We start from the raw sequence: 18,736 nt of genomic DNA on the forward strand, positions 1-18,736 counted from the left end.
GTCCTTTGAAGGCAAGTAGCCGAGGTACCAGATCTTGAATGAAGTAAAAGGATACCTATCAGCTCTACCCTGTTGTTGGTGTTTTTTGAATTTATTAGATATTAAGCATTATTTGTCTGGACTATCCAACTCACAGCACTCTTTCTTGCTCTATGTAAGTAAGTTATTTTAGAAGTATGTTTCTTGTAGCAATAGCTAGGAATAAGAAAGTTTAGACTAAGTGTTTTTCTGTGATGTTAGAACTGTACTACTGATTTATTTTAAGTATTTCTGTGTAATCTCTGAACTCTTGACTAGCACTGACTGTGTAGTAGAAAGTATTGTCTGGTGGTTTTAATTATTTATTATTAAATATTTTAAAACCTTTTAACTATGGCTGGTTTGTGTAGAGATAATTTAAGCTCTTAAGAGTACTTGCATGCCTTTGGTAAAACTGTACAAAGCCACTCTAATAAGCTTTGACTGTTTAGTCACATCTACCAATTGGGTAATAATATTGCACAGTAATAATTGGACACCATTTTAAGGGCCTTTGGGTAGCTGATTATTATTAGTGAGTGGTGGCAGCTGGTACTACTGTATAGTCTGGGGAAAAGGGCACATCTGGAGAACCTGTGACAGCCTTCTGCAGAAGTGTCTGTGTGGTTGTGTAAACTCTTATCTCCAAGTGTGTGTGTGTCAGCTACTTGGGCAGAGACAGAAAGCACTGGTTGGGCAGAGAGGGTGCTGGAGATTTTAGCTTGCCCACTAGGCTGAGATCTGGACCCTATAGCTGTGCCAGTGGGGAGTCTTATTGGGGACCTGGGGAGCAAGGGAGCAACCAGCCCCAGACTGACTGTGATCTCTGTGTGCTCTTAAGGGAAATTGCACTTTATTGTGTGTATTTGTTATCCTTTCCTCTCATATGAGACGCCCCCTCTGGTGTTAGTGGTGAGGACTGAGGCTCCTTGATTGCTGGGCCAGGGCACGGGTGTCACATATTAATTGGTGGCAGTGGTTGGGATATCCTCACATATTGTTTGGCAGTGGTGTGATATCAACATCACATATTAATTAGTTGGCAAATACTAATTGGCTTGTAGTGGTATGGGTAGAGTCAATCCTGTAGCTTGTGTACAGTGAACTTTGAATGTGTTTTTGTACTCTAAATCAGCCACGCAGTGAATACTCAGAGTTTAGATCACAACTGTTTTATTTCTTTTGTTAGCTTAGTTAGTCAGGGTGAGCAGGCAGCATGTCAGCAGAGGAGTATGGAAAGCTGACAAGGAGCCAGCTGGCAGAGATGTGCCAGGCTAGGGGACTGGTGCATGGAAACCTAACTAAGGCAGACCTGATTGCAGCCTTGGTTACAGCTGCATCAGAAAACAGCAACCAGAAGTACAATCAGACTGGCAGTGAAAATATACTTCCCTCGGAGAATGGACAGCTCAACCTTTCTGCAGTGGACTTAAAAATCCAACTGGAGCTAAAGAGACTTGAGTTGGAGGCCAGGCATGTATAATTAGAGGCAAATGAGAGACTGTGATGTTTGCAGGCTGAGGAGAATGAGAAACTGTTACATCTGCAAGCTGAGGAAAAAGAGAGGCAGAGGCAGCATGAGAATGAGGTGCTGACTCTTTGCCAGAGTCATGGAGGTAATGGGAAAGGGAGTAACTGGATCCCAGAAGCACAAAAGGTCAGTAAATTTCTTTCGCAGTTTAAAGAGGGGGATAATTTTGATAGTTTCATTCATATGTTTGAGAGGGTATGTAAACAGTATGAAGTTGACCAAGGGCTCTGGGTACGGTTCCTGACCTCCTTATTCCATGGTAAAGCTGTAACTGATCTGTCCAAAATGTCATGACATTGCATGTTTTGATTATACTGCTGTAAAAAATAGTCTTTTAGAACTGTTTACGCTAACACCTGAAACGTATAGCAAAAAGTTTAATGAGCATAGATGCAAGGCAAATGAAAGTGTGTGTGAATATGTTGCTGAACTGAGCACTTATTTCCATAGGTGGGTGAGTGGATGTCAGGTCACCAATTTTGAAGGGCTGGCAGACCTTTTGGCGGGGGAACAAGCCCTTAGCACTTTGCCTGAGGACATGAGGATCTGGTTAGCTGATAGACAATGTGCTACTTCAGATGAGTTGGGGAAGAAGGGAGACCTATACCTGGCAAGCAGAGCAGCTCTGCACAGGAAGGGGACCCCCAGTACTGCTCATGGGTCTAAAGGAACCCATAGTGGACAACACAGACTGCACCAACAGAATCTGCCAGTAGCAGGGGAAGCCACTAGTCCAGGTACACATCCAGGAGTTAGGGTTAAATGTTTTGAATGTAACTAGTGGGGCCATGTGGCAAGCTGAGGAACAAAAGGTGAGGGAGCCAGTAAGTGGGAAAGACAAAATGCCAATAGTAGGTTGTCTTGAGACAACAGGGGTACTAAACTACCATTCTGCAGATGTCCTGAGAGGGAAGGATTTGGATGAGGCAGTACCATGTGCTTATGCAGTTACACGCAGTCAGGCTAGCAGACAAGCATGTGGGTCTGGTAGCCTGGGGGAGACCCAGACAGACTGCATACTTGTAGCCAGGACTGGTGAGGTGGTTACTTCAGGGAGTGAGCTATGCTGTAGTAGTGAGACTGAAGGTGAGCCACAGCTACTTGTGGGTACTGATGGACCCTTGGACAGAGTAACTGCAAAGGTAGAGGTGAGTAGTAGTACCCAGGCTGACAGTGAGGCACCACTGTCAGAGGATGCCAGACTTCCTGTGGAAGGGGAGCTGGGAAGGGTTGCAAGGAGACAGTTGAGACAGGCTCAGCTATCAGACCCTAGCATGCAAGGCCTGAGGCAGGTAGTTAGGGAGGCACCTGATTCTCAAGGAAAGGGGGAATTTGTATACTGGGACAAAGAGTTACTATACATAGAGTGGACCCCAGAGGGAGGGCTAGAAGGTGAGAGAGTACAGCAGTTGGTAGTGCCTAGAGCCTACCATCTGGCACTTCTAGCCATAGCCCATGATATTCCCTTTGCAGGTCATATGGGCATAAAACGTACAAAGAGGCATATTATGCAGAAGTTCTATTGGCCTGGAATTTCCAGAGATGTAACAAGGTACTGCAGGACCTGTGAGCAGTGCCAAAAGGTAGACAAGGCAGGAGACAAGGTGAGAACTCCATTGATGCCATTGCCTGTGATTGAGGAGCCATTTCAGAGGGTAGCTATGGATATTGTGGGTCCTCTGAGTACCCCAAGTTCCACAGGGAAAAAGTATATCCTAGTGGTAATGGATTATGCTATACGATACCCTGAGGCAGTGGCTTTGTCATCCATTGAATCAGAGAAGGTGGCAAATGCTTTGTTGGAGATTTTCAGCAGGGTAGGTTTCCCAAATGAAATACTGACTGATAGAGGTGCTAATTTCATGTCAGACTTGATGACTTTTCTGTGGAGGTCCTGTGGGGTGAAGCACATGACCACCCCCTACCATCCCCAGACTAATGATCTTGTTGAGAGATTAAGCTCTACAATCAAGTCCATGCTATGGGCATTTGCAGATCAAAGGGAGTGGGACAAATATTTGCCCCAGCTGTTGTTTGCTTACAGAGAAGTTCCCCAGGAATCCACAGGATGTTCATCGTGTTTCACTGTTCCAGTCCTAACCAATGGGTTATACGTCTCCCGGTAGCCCTCAATCAGCCAGAATATCAAAGGTAAATAAAATATGACATCGGCTGTCGTCAGTTGTAAAGGATGTCAGGAGGTCCAATACAAAAGGAAGCAGCCGATGTCACTTCCTCAGTCTTCCTTGCCACGGAGCCCGAAGCAAAAGCATTTATTGCACAAATGCCAGTCGGCAGTTTACCATTTTTTGTTTCCGACTGCAGAGTTGAAGTCTACTACAGCTAAGTACCCCATTGGGGATCCTCTTTTTCTTGCCTTAACGAATGTCAGAAAAGGTTAATAATTGTCTTACCTGTGGAAAGCAGATTCCCCATAGAGATTTTCATTCCCATTGTATTATTTGTTTAGACCTTGACCATGACGTTCCTAATTGTGATCTCTGTGCCTCCTTTAATACGCATACTATTCATCATCGGGCTAAGCTTTTAGCTAAACATTTTGGAGTTTGGCCTAAGTTTGTCGGTATGGCATCTACTGGTCTTCAGGCTTTGGATGTACCCAAAAAATGTAAGGATAAGGACCGTGACAGGCTTCAGAAGGTTATGCCCTCGGATGATGTTAGGATGGTCGTCAGTCATGCGGTAGCCAGTGAGGCACCTTTGCAGCCTTTGCAGTCCATGGATTTTCAACCACAGGGCTCGATGAGATAGTTTCAGAGTTCCCCAGGCCTCTGGCCTCCATTTTGCCTTCTGACCTTTCGCCTGTCTCCTCTTCAGCTGGATCCGGAGCTGCTAAGCTGACGCCGGGGTCCAAGGCCTCCATTCTTTGTTCAGACAGCAAGCTCATACAGACTACCTTTTCTGCAACTTCGGCGGTTGCCAGGCCTCCCGAGTCCTTCAGGCTTGCAGGTAAATCTTCCAGTTGTAAGCCTGTAAAAAAGCAGACTCCAGTTTCTTCTCATTCCCCTCAATCCTAAATGGTTAAAATGGCTAATGACCTTTTGACTCTTATTAGGGGTTCACAGCCTCCTCCTTCTAAAAGGAGTAGGGTTGTTTCTCCTGAGGCTTTGTCTTTTTCTACTTCTGATTCTTCTTGCATTTCTGCTGATGAAAAGGAAGTTTCTCAGGCTTTTTCTTCTTTTGAGGATTCAGATGCAGAGGAGTCCATCCCTTCTGCCTCTCCTCCAGAAGATTTCTCTTTTGGTGATACTTTGAATACTCTCAGGGAGAATTTTAAATGGGAAAGGCAGGATTATCCCCAATCTAAGAAAAGGATTAGGGAGTTTTTGGATTTACCTCAGCATAAGCCTCTGGCTATTCCCCAGTGTTAGAAGTGGTTGATGATGTTTTTTTTTGGAAAATTCCTTGACTCCAAATTTGGTTCCTCCTGCTCCCAGGAAACATGACAGGTACTATAGAATTCCTGATTCTCATCTGTTTCTTTTCAGGAATCTGTTGGCTGATCCTGAGGTTATTTTTCAAGGCCCTAAAGGAGTTAAGGCCACTGTTACCAAAAATCCTGTTCCTTCTGACAGGGAATCTAGGAACCTAGATAGGTGGGGTAAAAAAGTTTATACTTCTGGCACTCTTGCTATTAGTTCTACTAATTGTCTTTTTCATATGCTGAAGTACTAGCAGCACACCTTGGAGGCTATTAAGTCTAGGATAGAAAGTGTGCCTCTTTTGGTGGACAGTAAGGATATGCAGTATTTGCTGAATTCTGCCTGTCTTGTCAATAAACATTCTTTACATTGTGGTTTTGACATTCTAGAAGTTTCCTGCAGGGCTACAGCTACTGGATCTGTTATTAGAAGGCACGCTTGGCTCAGGGAACAGCCCCTTCCAGAGCCTGTCAAGGCTAAGCATTTAGATGTACCTTTGCATAAGGACAGTCTTTTTGGCAGCAAAGCAGAGGAAGTGCTCAAGAAGATGGAGGATAAGGCCAAGTCTACGCAAATTGTTAAAGATTTTCTGCAAGTTAAACCTCCTCGCTTTAGCAGGAATTACCCTTCTAAGAGTTGGGTGTTTCCTGATGCCAGCAGACAGAACTGTTCTAGGACTAGAGGTTAGAAATATTCTTGGAAGCAGGTGGCTACCCCTCACAGGTCTAAGTGTTGGCAGACTTCCACTTCCAAGGCTGGAAGTTCTAAGCCTGCATCTCAATCAGAACACTCTCAATGACTTTATCCAACTTCTGCCTGCTCTTGCCTGCCTGGAGAGTCCTTTAGGGGGAAGTTTGGCCCTTTTTTCAAATGTCTGGGCCACTATCACGAACGACAAATGGGTAGTCAGAACTGTATCCCTAAGGCACAAGTTTTCTTTCCACACCTTTCCAGTTCCCAAAAGATTCCTGGACGCTCCTCCAAACCAAAGGGCAGAAGTAGAAAAACAAATTTTGTCTCTGTTTCTTCTGGGAGCAATAGAAACAGTTCCTGCTCAGCAGGTAGGCCAGGGTTTCTATTCCAGACTTTTCCTAGTTCCAAAAAAAGAAGGCACCTGGCTTCCCATCCTAGAGCTATCCAGTCTGAACTCTTTCTTGTTGATTCCAAAGTTCAAAATGCTCACTCTGCATTAGTTGCTGCCAGTGTTAGAAAAGGACTCCTGGCTGGTAACTTTGGATATCAAAGAAGCTTATCTGCACATCCCTATCAGGGAAAGTTGCAGGCAATACCTTCTTTTCAGGGTGGGGAGGCAACATTATCAATTCTCTGTGCTGCCCTTTGGTTTATCTACAGCTCCCAGAGTTTTCACAAAGTGCCTGGCTCCAGTCATTGCTTTTTGCAGGCAGAAGAAAATTCAGATTTATCCATACTTGGACGACTGTCTGATTCAAGCAAATTCTCAGGAACAGCTGTTAAAGGATCTAGAAGTTGTAAAGACTCTTCTCTCTTCCTTGGATTACACTCTCAATGAGGAAAAATCAAAAATGGTACCATCCAAGCAGATAACATTCCTGGGAGCGAGTCTGAACACAGCTGCCCAGATGATATCTCTCACCCAGGAGAAGCAGACAACTCTTTCAGTTTACTTCAAGGACTTGGCAAGCCTGTCCCAGCTCCCTGCAAGGAAATACCTGCAAGCTCTGAGATACATGGCCTCTTGCATCCTCATGATTCCATATGCAAGACTGCATATGAGGAAATTGCAATGGTACCTCAAGAACATTTGGTGTCAACACACACAGGACCTGGATATGATGATTCCCCTGCTTCCATGTCTACAGACAGAGTTTCTATGGTGGGCAGCAGCCTGTTTACAAAACAAAGGCATGCCTTTTCACCCACCTCCTGCCACTCAAGTTCTTACCACAGATGCATTGAACTATGCCTGGGGAGCACACCTGGATGGCACATGCATACAGGGACATTGGAATGCTCAGCAGATGCACCTGCACATAAATCTAAAGGAGTTGATAGCAGTTCAGCAGGCCTTACTAGCCTTCAAGCATCTTCTTTCTCCAGGGACACTGCTCATCAGAACAGACAACACCACAGTCATGTGGTACATCAACAAGCAGGATGGGACTCATTCTTACCCCCTATGCAGGCAAAGCATGAATCTTTGGCCCATAGCAGCATTCCTGGGCCTGCATCTCCTAGTTCAGATTCTTCCAGGAAGGCTCAGTGTTTTGGCAGACCAGTTGAGCAGACAAACCCTAGATCCTCCTGAGTGGTAGCTGAACAGAGTAGTCTCTTACAGCATCATTCAACGTTGGGGCAATCCTCAGGTGGATCTTTTCTACTCCCCAGACAACCATTCTCTACCTCTTTTTTGCACCAGACAGCATCACAGCAGAGCCAGGAGAGTGGATGCTCTGTCCTTCCCTTGGAAGCTGCTGTTAGTTTATGCCTTCCCTCCTCTTCCTCTTCTTCTCAGAGTATTATTGATGATCAAGGATGAACGACCAAGGACTATTCTCATAGCTCTGGACTGGCCCAGACAGCATTGGTATCCACTGCTTTGCAGTCTCTCCCAATTTCCTCCTTGGCATCTTCCTCTGAAGCTAGATCTTTTGGTTCAGGAAGGGGGGAACAGTCAGCATCCTCATCTTCAGTCTCTCCATTGGTAACGTGGCTCATTGTATGACTCCAGACTTTTCTTCTTCCCTTTCCCAGCAGGTGGTTGACGTGCTGAGGGAGGCCAGGAGGCCTAGCACTAGGAAGTCCTATGCTGGCAAATGGAAAAGGTTCTCTCATTGGATGCAGGCTAGAGGGGAATCTTCTTCTCAGCCTACCCTTCCTCTGATCCTGGAATACCTGGCTGATTTGCTTCAGGGTGGTCTTTCTTTTTCCTCTATCAAGATCCATGCTTCAGCCATTTCTGCTCATTGTTCTTTTGAACAACCCATTTTCTCTCATCCCCTGATGAAAATGCTTCTCAGAGGTGCTTGCAACTTAAAACCTCCTAGAAGGGCACCTACTCCAGCCTGGGATCTTAATTTTGTTCTGGAGAAACTCACTCTTCCTCCTTTTGAGCCAGCTGCCAATGCAGATTTAAAGTTTATCTCTTGGAAGAGTGCCTTCCTCTTGGCTATAACTTCAGCAAGGAGGGTTTCAGAGCTGCAAGCTTTGATGGCTGTGGAGCCTTTTCTTATATTCCATGCAGACAAGGGTCTCTTTAAGAACCAATCCCTCCTTTATGCCTAAGGTGGTTTCTAGCTTGACTCTTAATCAGTCCATACACCTTCCTACCTTCTTTCCTAATTATCGAAATAGAGGTGAAAGGATCCTACATTCTCTTGATGTGCACAGGCAGCTCAGGTTTTACCTGGACAGGACTAAAGACCTTCGGAAATCAGCACAGTTATTGGTCAGTTTTGCTCCTGGAGCCCAGGGCAAGCCTATTTCTAAGCAAACCATTTCTAAGTGGATTGCAAATTGTATTACCTTTTGTTATTCCTTTCATGGCAAGGTTCATCCTCAAGGGGTTAGGCCCTACTCTATTAGAGCAGCTTCCACTTCTGCAGCCTTTTTAAGGGGTGTCCCTACTAAAGACATTTTGGAGGCTACCACTTAGTCTTCTGTTCATACTTTTACAAAGCATTATAATTTCCCTTTGTCTTCTAAAGCCTGGGCAGGGTTTGCCACTGCTGTTTTGCAGGGCATTATTTCCAATCCTTGATTATGTTGGTTCCTCCTCCCTTATCTCTGGGCTTTAGTAATCAACTCATTGGTTAGAATTGCAACAGTGAAACATGATGAACATAGTACAGTTGTGTACACTTACCATAAATGTAGATGTTCGAGTGTATTCACTGTTGCAGTCCTGGTTTCCCTCCCACCTTTCCCCTTTTGGTCCTCTCCTGTTCTCCTTTCCTAATGTACCGGCCAAATGTGGTGTTATTTGCCAAAATGACTTTTGGTTTAAGCCTTGTTTCCTGGGAGCTTCTGACTGTTATGGCAAGAAAGACTGAGGAAATTATGTCGGCTGCCTCCTTTTGTATCGGACGTCTGACGTCCTTTACAACCGATGACAGCCGATGTCATATTTTACTTACCTTTGGTATTCTAGCCGATTGAGGGCTACCGGGAGCCGGATAACACATTGGTTAGGACTACAACAGTGAATGCACTCGAACATCTACATTATGGTAAGTGTACACAACTGTACTTTTTTCACCCTTTGAGTTGCTGTATGGGCATAGAGTGAGGGGACCTCTAGATTTAATTCAAGATGAGTGGGAAGGTGAGTGTGAGTCTCACAAGGAGTCTGTTGTGGCATACATCCTAAACCTCAGGACAAGGCTCAGGGAACTCATGGGCTTGGCCCAGGAGAATCTGGCAGAAGCCCAACAACAGAAAAAGGTGTGGTATGACAGGAATGCTCGAGCTAGAGAGTATGCTGTGGGGCAGCAGGTAATGGTTCTCATTCCTGTCAGACACAACAAGCTGCAAGCAGCATGGAAGGGTCCCTACAAGGTGGTAAGAAAGGTAAGTGATGTTAACTACATGGTGGACCTGCTAGGCAGATGGCAGGAGCACAAATTGTACCATGTTAACATGATGAAACCTTACCATGACGGGGAGGCCCTTGTGCTGAGAATTTTCAGTGGATTGCAGGAGGAGTCTGAGGGAGATCTGGGGACTGATCTCCTCAGTGAGGCTCGGGCTGACACCTCAGTGGAAGGGGTAGCAATGTCCCAGCAGCTATCTCCTACCCATGTTTGAGAAATCTGAGCAGTGTTGCAGGAATTTGGGGACATGTTCACTGGGAAACCAGGGTGCACCCACCTGGTGCAGCACCGGGTGGATACAGGACCCCAAAGGCCTATTAGGCAAGCCCCTTATAGGGTGCCTGAGAGAGTCAGACAGACTCTGAGGGAGGAGGTACAGGAGATGTTGGAACTAGAGGTGATTCAAGAATCCATCAGTCCCTGGGCCTCCCCAGTGGTGCTGGTGCCAAAGAAGGATGGCAGCACCAGGTTCTGTGGGGACTACAGGAAATTAAATGGTCACTCAGAGTTGGATGCTTACCCCATGCCTAGGACAGATGAGGCCTTAGAGCAGCTGGGTGGGGCTAAGTATCTTACAACCATTGATCTTACCAAGGGTTACTGGCAGGTGCCCTTGACTCCCAGTGCTAGAGAGAGGTCAGCCTTTGTGATTCATTTTGGCTTGTATGCGTTCACAAAGATGCCCTTTGGGATGAAGAATGCCCCAGTGACTTTCCAGAGGCTGGTAGATCGTATCTTAGCAGGAGCAGGAGGGTTTGCCCTTACTTACCTAGATGATATTGCCATCTACAGCCATTCCTGGCCAGAGCACCTTCAGCATGTCAGGGAGGTGCTGGGCAGACTACAGAGGGCAGGGTTGACCATTAAGCCAAGCAAATGTCAGGTGGGTACGGCAGAGGTCTCCTACCTAGGACATAGAGTGGGGAGTGGTAAGATAAGGCCAGAAACTGCCAAAGTGGAAGTCATTCATGCATGGCCTGCACCTGTTACTAAAAAGCAGGTGAGGGCATTTTTAGGGACAGCAGGGTACTACAGAAGGTCCGTCCCCAGTTATAGTACCATAGCTACTCCCCTCACAGACCTGACAAGGAAGAACAGGCCAGATAAAGTAGTGTGGACCCTAGCTTGTGAGCAGGCATTCCAGAAGCTTAAAGAAGCTTTGGGAGGACCCCCTGTGTTAGCCAGTTCAGATTACAGCAAATAATCTGTTGTGCAGGTGGATGCTTCAAACCATGGAGTGGGGGCTGTACTTAGCCAGATTTCTTCAGAGGGGGAAGAGCACCCAGTGGTTTATCTCAGTCGTAGGCTCCAACCCAGGGGAGGAATGCTATGCAGCTATAGAAAAGAAATCTCTAGCCATAGTGTGGGCACTGCAGAAACTTCAGCCTTATCTGTATGGAAGAAAAGTCACTGTTATGACAGATCACAACCTCTCTAACATGGTTAAACAGAGCCAGTCAGCAAAATTCCAAGTTGCTAAGATGGAGCCTGGGGTTGTAAGCATATGATATGTCAGTGCAGCACCGCAGTGGGAGTAGCAATGCCAATGCAGATGGGCTTTCAAGACATGGAATGGGGTAGGTATACTCAGATAGACCTAACTCTCTCAAGTGGCATTTCTCAAGGGTCACTTGAAAAACTAGCTTGAGTTCTCCGGGGGGAGGGGGATGTGAAGACCGGTAGAGATGGGTGAAGGCTGCCAGCCTAGCCAGATAGAATTATGCAGATAATTTTATCATTTGTAAATACTGTGAAGTGTTGAAATGCAGGCTTGCTTCTTAAATGAAAGAATATGTTGTGAAATGTTGAACGTCAAACAATTTGGCAACATTGCCCTCCGCTGTAAAGAAAGCTAAGTCAAACATTCCTTGTTAGTCCTTTGAAAGTAAAATTATTTCATGACTGCCTTTGATGTTTATAATTTGGCTCCAGCCGGGCTAGATGAAGGCTTCCTGCCTATTGTTTTAAGGCTAAAGTTAATGACCAGAATTTACATGTGGAATGTCCTTTATTGCTCTAAGTGTAAAAGAATGCAAATGCAGTTTCTGTCAGTCTGGGAACACCAGGAACGTGTGAAATGATATAATGTTTTATCAGAACTGCAGTTTCAATTTAAACAAAAAGAACCAGAAGACATTAAGCATTTTTTGTCTGGACTATCCAACTCAAAGCAGTCTGCCTAGCTCTATGTAAGTAAGTTATTTTGGAAGTGTGTTTCCTGTAGCAATAGCTAGGAATTAGAAAGTTTAGACTAAGTGTTTTTCTGTGATGTCAGAACTGTACTACTGATTTAAGTATTTCAGTGTGATATCTGAACTCTTGACTATCACTGACTGTGTAGTAGAAAGTATTGTCTGGTGGTTTTAATTATTTATTATTAAATATTTTAAAACCTTTTAACTATGGCTGGTTTGTGCAGAGATAATTTAAGCTCTTAAGAATACTTGCATGCCTTTGGTAAAACTGTACAAAGCCACTCTAATAAGCTTTGACTGTTTAGTCACAGCTACTAGTTGGATAATAATATTGCACAGTAATAATTGGACACCCTTTTAAGGGCCTTTGGGTTACTGATAATTATTAGTGGGTGGTGGCAGCTGCTACTACTGTATAGTCTGGGAAGTAGGGGCAAAGCTGGTGAACCTGTGACAGCCTTCCGCAGAAGTGTCTGTGTGGTTGTGCAAACTCTTTTCTCAAAGTGTGTGTGTGTCAGCAACCTGGGCAGGGACGTGAAGCATTGGTTGGACAGAGAGGGTGCTGGAGATTTTAGCTTGCCCACTAGGCTGAAATCTGGACCCTATAGCTGTGCCAGTGGGGAGTCTTATTGGGGTCCTGGGGAGCAAGGGAGTGACCAGCCCCGGACTGACTGTGATCTCTGTGTGCTCTTAAGAGAAATTGCACTTTACTGTGTGTATTTGTTATCCTTTCCTCTCATATGAGATGCCCTCTCTGGTGTTAGTGGTGAGGACTGAGGCTCCTTGATTGCTGGGCCATGGCACAAGCGTCACACCCACTTCTAACTAGCATGTCTTATATACTCGTTAGCCCCTGGAGTTAAACTCACTCTATGGAATACAACTTTTATTTACTTATAAATAAAACATTTCCCTCTGGAAGTAAGTACGGTACAAAGTATACATATACTCAGCATTGTACCAGATCTACCTAAAAGACATTCAGTACACCAGTGAGCTTTTTTATGTCACAAAAACTACAACTTAATACAGACTGCTAGCTACCTTTCTAAAAAAATGGAGTGCTTATTTTATTTATGAACAAACCCATAGGGAAAAACAGCTTGACTCAAATAAAATGTTAAATTACATTTCCATCAATTAAAAAAATGTTTTACCAGGGAATGGAAGTCAGAGAATGTACACATTTCTACAACCAGAAGCTGCCCCAACAGTCTAGCAACTTAGCTGTCTTATATATTAAACATCAGATTGGTTTTAAAGGGCCTAGTGACTGGTAAAATGATTATTTTCTTCCAGCGATAAACCATCATAACTACCAGAAAGCAGAATTTAAAGAGCCTCAAGAAATACTTTGTTTCATTAAATTTTCCTATAACAATTAGTAAGCTGAAACAGCTTATTTTCAGTTATATCACAGGAGGACATCAAAATGAGGACAATACAGCAATGATACACGAAATGCAGTTACCCAAAGTCAGCAGCCAAATGCAAAACAGTTAAAAAGATATAAAATGAATGAGGCATGCAAATCGGACCATGTGAACAACAGCAAGTAATGTTAATTTCCAATACTAGGTGAACTGGTTTCAAGTAAGGTCCTTCTGTAGATGGTATTAAAGTGCATATGCTAGTAATGTGACGATAGTGTAGTGGTGGTATTGTTATTTCAGTCAAATGCTGAAAACTGGGTGAGCTAGGAAAACTGAAGAAAAGCAAAATACAGGTTGATGTTCATAATATTTAGATGAAATATATATGTACAATTTTGGAGAGTGTGGTAACAGAGTAATTATTGTTAATTTACTGATAAAAACAACTAAGTGAGGTATAAAATAAAAGAAGTGAAAGGGCTATAAATAAAAACATAATAAAAAATGTTTAACACCTCAGGTGGGCTAAAGTAACACATCTGGTTGTTTTGCATCCCCTTCATATTGCTTGTGGCAGCAGAAAATTAATTTTTTAAAGTGTAAAAACCCTGAACAAAAAAAAAATGTTGTTTCTGCTGCAATGGCCTTAAAAGATTTCCTTAAAGAAGCACCCTGGGTAGGAAAAAAAACATGCAAATTTAAACATCGTCAAAATCATCTATTCAACCCAAACTTGCCAGCAGCACAATAACTATGTATTACTAATTTTTTTTTTCCTAATCTGGATTGACCTCAAAGGTAAAGACATCCTTATGTAACCTAGAAGTTAGTACAGAGGATTAAGTATGTATGTAAATAAAACTTCAATTGCAAGCAATTATCCCTTTATTGTCATTAGATCAAATATAAGATGCAGAAAACAACCATACTGCTTATACTCGGTTTTCGTTTTATATATTTAATAAATATCACACATTAAAGACTACTTGTTAAGTCGTTCATCACAAACCAAGTTAATTTGTCTCCCTTCTACTGCACTAAGCTAGTAGATGCAAGTCCAGGATACCAAAATTTAAAGACTCAAAATATTAGTGTCAGGCATTTATAGAAGCTCTACTCAACACACTTGAAATAAGTACCTGCATGTTGCCGTTGGGATATTATCAGTTTTTCTCATCTGCTTTTCATTTTTCTTTCATCTTTACATTTCCTGAACTGGGTTATTCTTCTACACTGACCCCCCCCCCCCTTTGCTGCTTCTGCCCAAAGTAAATGCATTTTTTAGTTATGTATATATTTTTTTTCTCTTTATTCAACTATAGTTTTGGTCAGAACTGTACCACTGATTGAAAATAAGCAAGCACATTTTCATTATACACATCATTAATGTGCAAATACTTTGTAGTAAACATGAGTTCGTCAAATTTGAAGTGCATACTAAGATTTCAATATAAATAAGTATTAATATACTAAAGCAAGTTCTAAATTACTGTTTAAGGTACAAGTCTGTTCAATGTCTACAGAGAATTTATTTATTTATTTATTTATTGCAGTTGGTTTACCAGGATAGTCCATTGGGCCATTGAAGAACCCGTTTTCAATGGAGTCCTGGGGAGAAAAGCTCCAAAAAAGAAAATCAATTTACAATAACATTGACCGTAAATATATAGGTACATACTATAAAAGAACATAAGCAAAACATAAGCAAAACATAAATGTACTTAACATTTGTCAGTGACAATCTTGGTACAGGCTAACGAAGGAATAAAAGCAAAACATAAAAGCATTTTAATGAACGAACATAGTAGATGAATTCAACAATAATCATATACATTTGAGTACAGATCACTTCAGCAATCTAGTCTAAAGAAAGGAGAAAGTGAAAACCAAATAAAAAGTATCTAAAATAAGTAATACGACAGAACTAACCTGTTCATACTGCCACATACTAAAATTAGTCATACACTACTGGGACAGAGAATCTTCTTCTTTCAGCTTTTCCTGGTTAGGGGTCGCTACAGCAGATCATCTGTCCACTCATGATTTGCAGTGGAGTTTTACAGTGTCAAGTTGCCAGCCCAGCGCCCAACCTTCCACATAAGGCACACACATGCACACACTCACACCTTCACCTACTGCATGTCTTTGGGATGTGAGAGGAAACCGGAGCACCCGGAGGAAACCCACGCGACCACAGGGAGGACATGCAGACTCTGCACAGAAGGCACCCCAGCTGAGAATCGAACCGGAGAACCTCTTGCTGTGAGGTGGCAACGCTAACCGCTGCACCACTGTGGCCGCCCTCACTGGGACAGAGAATACCACTGACAAATTCCCGAAGGTGCCATATGGTACCAGTACATCTGAAAGCCGTAATTGTGGGCATATATTTGAGGGTTTACCATTGTCTGTTTGAATCATCTTCCTGTGCAATTTCCATAGCAGTCTGCTTTTTATCCAAAAATCATAGTCTCATAAGTTAGTCCTGCATGTTTCCAGGCAAAAGAAAAACATAGTGCCTTTTTTAGGCAAGGCTCAAATTCTAAACCTACCACCCTAGAACATAAAAAAGGAAAAAAACTAAGGGTAATGCTGCTCAATGCCAGAAGTCTAAATCTCAAAATGCACGCACTCGAGGCCCTTCTCAGTATGGAGAACATCGATGTCTGTGCTGTGACAGAAACCTGGTTCAAGGCTCCCGAGAGCACCCCAGCGCTATCAGGTTTTACCTCATATCATGCTCCGCCCCAAAAACCGGATAATACCAAGAAAAAAGGAGGGGTATCCATATTCATCAAGGACACCCACACCTCAAGACTGGTGGCAACGCACGATGCATCGGAGACCATCCAGGTGCAATTAACCATAGGCAAGACTGCTCTGCAAATTGTAGCATGTTACAGGCCACCCTCACAAACTCAGGAACCTCACATGGCCTTCCTGAAAACACTAGAGGGATAAATGTATCACCAAACACCATCATACTAGGTGACTTCAACCCTAATATAGACTGGGAACACTACTCAAGCCCAAACACCTAGCCCAAAAGTTCCTGGAATTCATAAATTCAAATGCCATGGAACAACTAGTCACCATCCCCACAAGAGGAGACAACATACTTGATCTCATCATCACGAACATGGGAGCACAATGTTCAACACCAGAGGTGTACCCTCACTGGTGAGATCAGACCACAAACTAATCTCGCTGGAGGTCCTCATCCCACCCCCACCCGAAATAAAAAAAACCAAAGGAAAGAACATCTCAAAAACCGACTTCACACTTCTAAAGACTAGTGTGGTCTCCTTTAAGGCCCCGAGCCGGAAAACAGTACTCAAGCCGCTGAATCACTTACAAATGCCTTCTACCAGCACCTACAGGACTGCATGGATAAGGCAATCCCGAACAAAACAAAGACTCTTTGTACCAAAGGCAAGCCCAGTCTGGTGGACCCCAGCCATAAACAAACTCTACAACAAAAGGAGGAAGCTACTACAAGATAGAGCAAAATCCTTAAAAGGTAAGACACCCTTGATCACTATAAGTAAAAACTAAGAGCTCTCATAAAATCTTCCAAAGCAAATTTCGAGAGAAAATAGCTAATGACTCAAAAGACAATCATAAGGCTTTCTTTAGCTATGTTAGAAACCTGGGAGGAAACTCCCAGATATGCTCAGAGCTAGTTCAAAATGATGTGAAGATTACTGATCCTACAGACATTGCCAACATACTGGCTGACAGGTTCAGTGCAAACTTCTCCCCCAAAAGGAGGGATATCTATACCAAACGATTGCAGCCCCCAAACATCTCCAGCGTCCAAGTGAAAACTGCTCTCTCAGCAAAAACACAGCATCCATGGGACCTGATGGTGTCCCCGGCTGTGTGCTCCATGAACTCAATGAGGAATTAAACCCACAGCTAGGACAGCTGTTTAATCAAAGTCTTACCTCTGGATACGCACCCAGGAGTGGCGACTGCAACTGTGGTACCACTTCACAAAGGCGGTGCCTCCACCGACCCTGGAAATTACCGCCCATTAGTTTGACAAGCCTTATCTGCAAAGCCATGGAGAGGATCATAATGGACCTCATAAATAAAGACATAGGGAATTTGCAGACTTTGGATCCAACCCAGTTTGGCTTTGTCAAAGGCAGATCATGCCTTTTAAATTTGGTTGACTTCTTCGAAACAGTCACCAAAGCCATTGATGAGGAAAGGCAGTCCATACAGCCTACCTCGATCTGGCTAAGGCCTTCATACAATACCCCACTCAGGTATCATTGAAAACTCATCAGCTTAAATGTCAACCCATACATCACAAGATGGGTTGCAAACTGGCTGAGTGACAGAACCCACAGGGTCAGAGTTGCTGGCGCCATGTCAGACTCAAAGCCTGTCACAAGTGGTGTCCCACAGGGCTCAGTCCTGGGCCCACTCTTGTTTGGCATCTACTTCTCCAGTACAAGCAAACACAGGAGGTTATGGCTGACCAAGTTTGCAGATGACTGCAAACTGGGCCATAGTAGAAAACACATCTGACACAGATATCCTTCAGAAGGGTCTCACAGAAACGGATAACTGGTGCCAGAGCCACGGCCTAAAGTTAAATGCCAAAAAATGCATAGTCATACCCTTCGGGAAAAACAAGGTTACCCCTAGCTACCAAATAGGTGGCAATCCACTGAGCGCAGAAGAAGTTATCAGGGACCTGGGGACCCAGGTTGATAGTAGTCTGTCATTCGACACCCATGTAGCTAAAGTAGTTAGGAAGACCTTCTACATTGCCCACCTTATCATGAAGGGTTTCTCATCTAGATCAAGGGAGGTCATGGTCTCCCTTTACTCATCACTCATCAGACCAATGATTGAGTACAATGCCCCATTCGGAATGTATCTGACCCGACACTTGCAGCAGCTGGAGAGGCCACAAAGTTCCTCACCAAAAGGATAAAGGGTCTCAAAAATCTGTCCTATGCTGCCCGACTGAAAGAACTCCAGCTCTACTCAGTCGCCATCGCTTGCTCAGAGGTGACCTTTGCCTAACATACAAGGCCATGTCAAACCCAGATTTGATGAATATGCTTCACCTCAAAAATCCAGATCCATCAGAGCCACAAGGGCGGAGACTTAAACCTTGACACGACTATTAATAGGACGTGCTGGAGGGATAGATTCATCACCCAAAGACTCCCTATGCTGTGGAACAAAATCCCGGTACATGTGAGGCAGAGCACCTCACTGGCCTTGTTCAAGAGAAATCTTGACCAATGGATGGGAGATCGCAGATATACCCCAGGGATTACCTCAGTGTCATTGCTCGACAGAGGCACAGCAAAATAATGGGTTTAGTTCCCCGTACTAAAGGGGTGGCGTAAGCCACAAAACGATGGGCTAGGCTTGTAAATGCCCTCGGGCAGATAGCCTAGTATGAACCTATGAACCTATGAACCTATAGATGGAGTAAAACGTATTTAATTGCTTTAAAAAGCAGATTGAAGGGAGAGCCTTTTATGAAACAGTCCTATAGGTGTGCATTTTAACTAGATTCTTATATCAAGAAAATGTGCAATATTGTCTTTTCAAATGTATTTATGCTTATTTCACA

This window comes from Protopterus annectens, chromosome 10.part0, assembly GCF_019279795.1.
Source record: "Protopterus annectens isolate FY-2018-M chromosome 10.part0, PAN1.0, whole genome shotgun sequence".
NCBI lineage: Eukaryota > Metazoa > Chordata > Ceratodontiformes > Protopteridae > Protopterus > Protopterus annectens.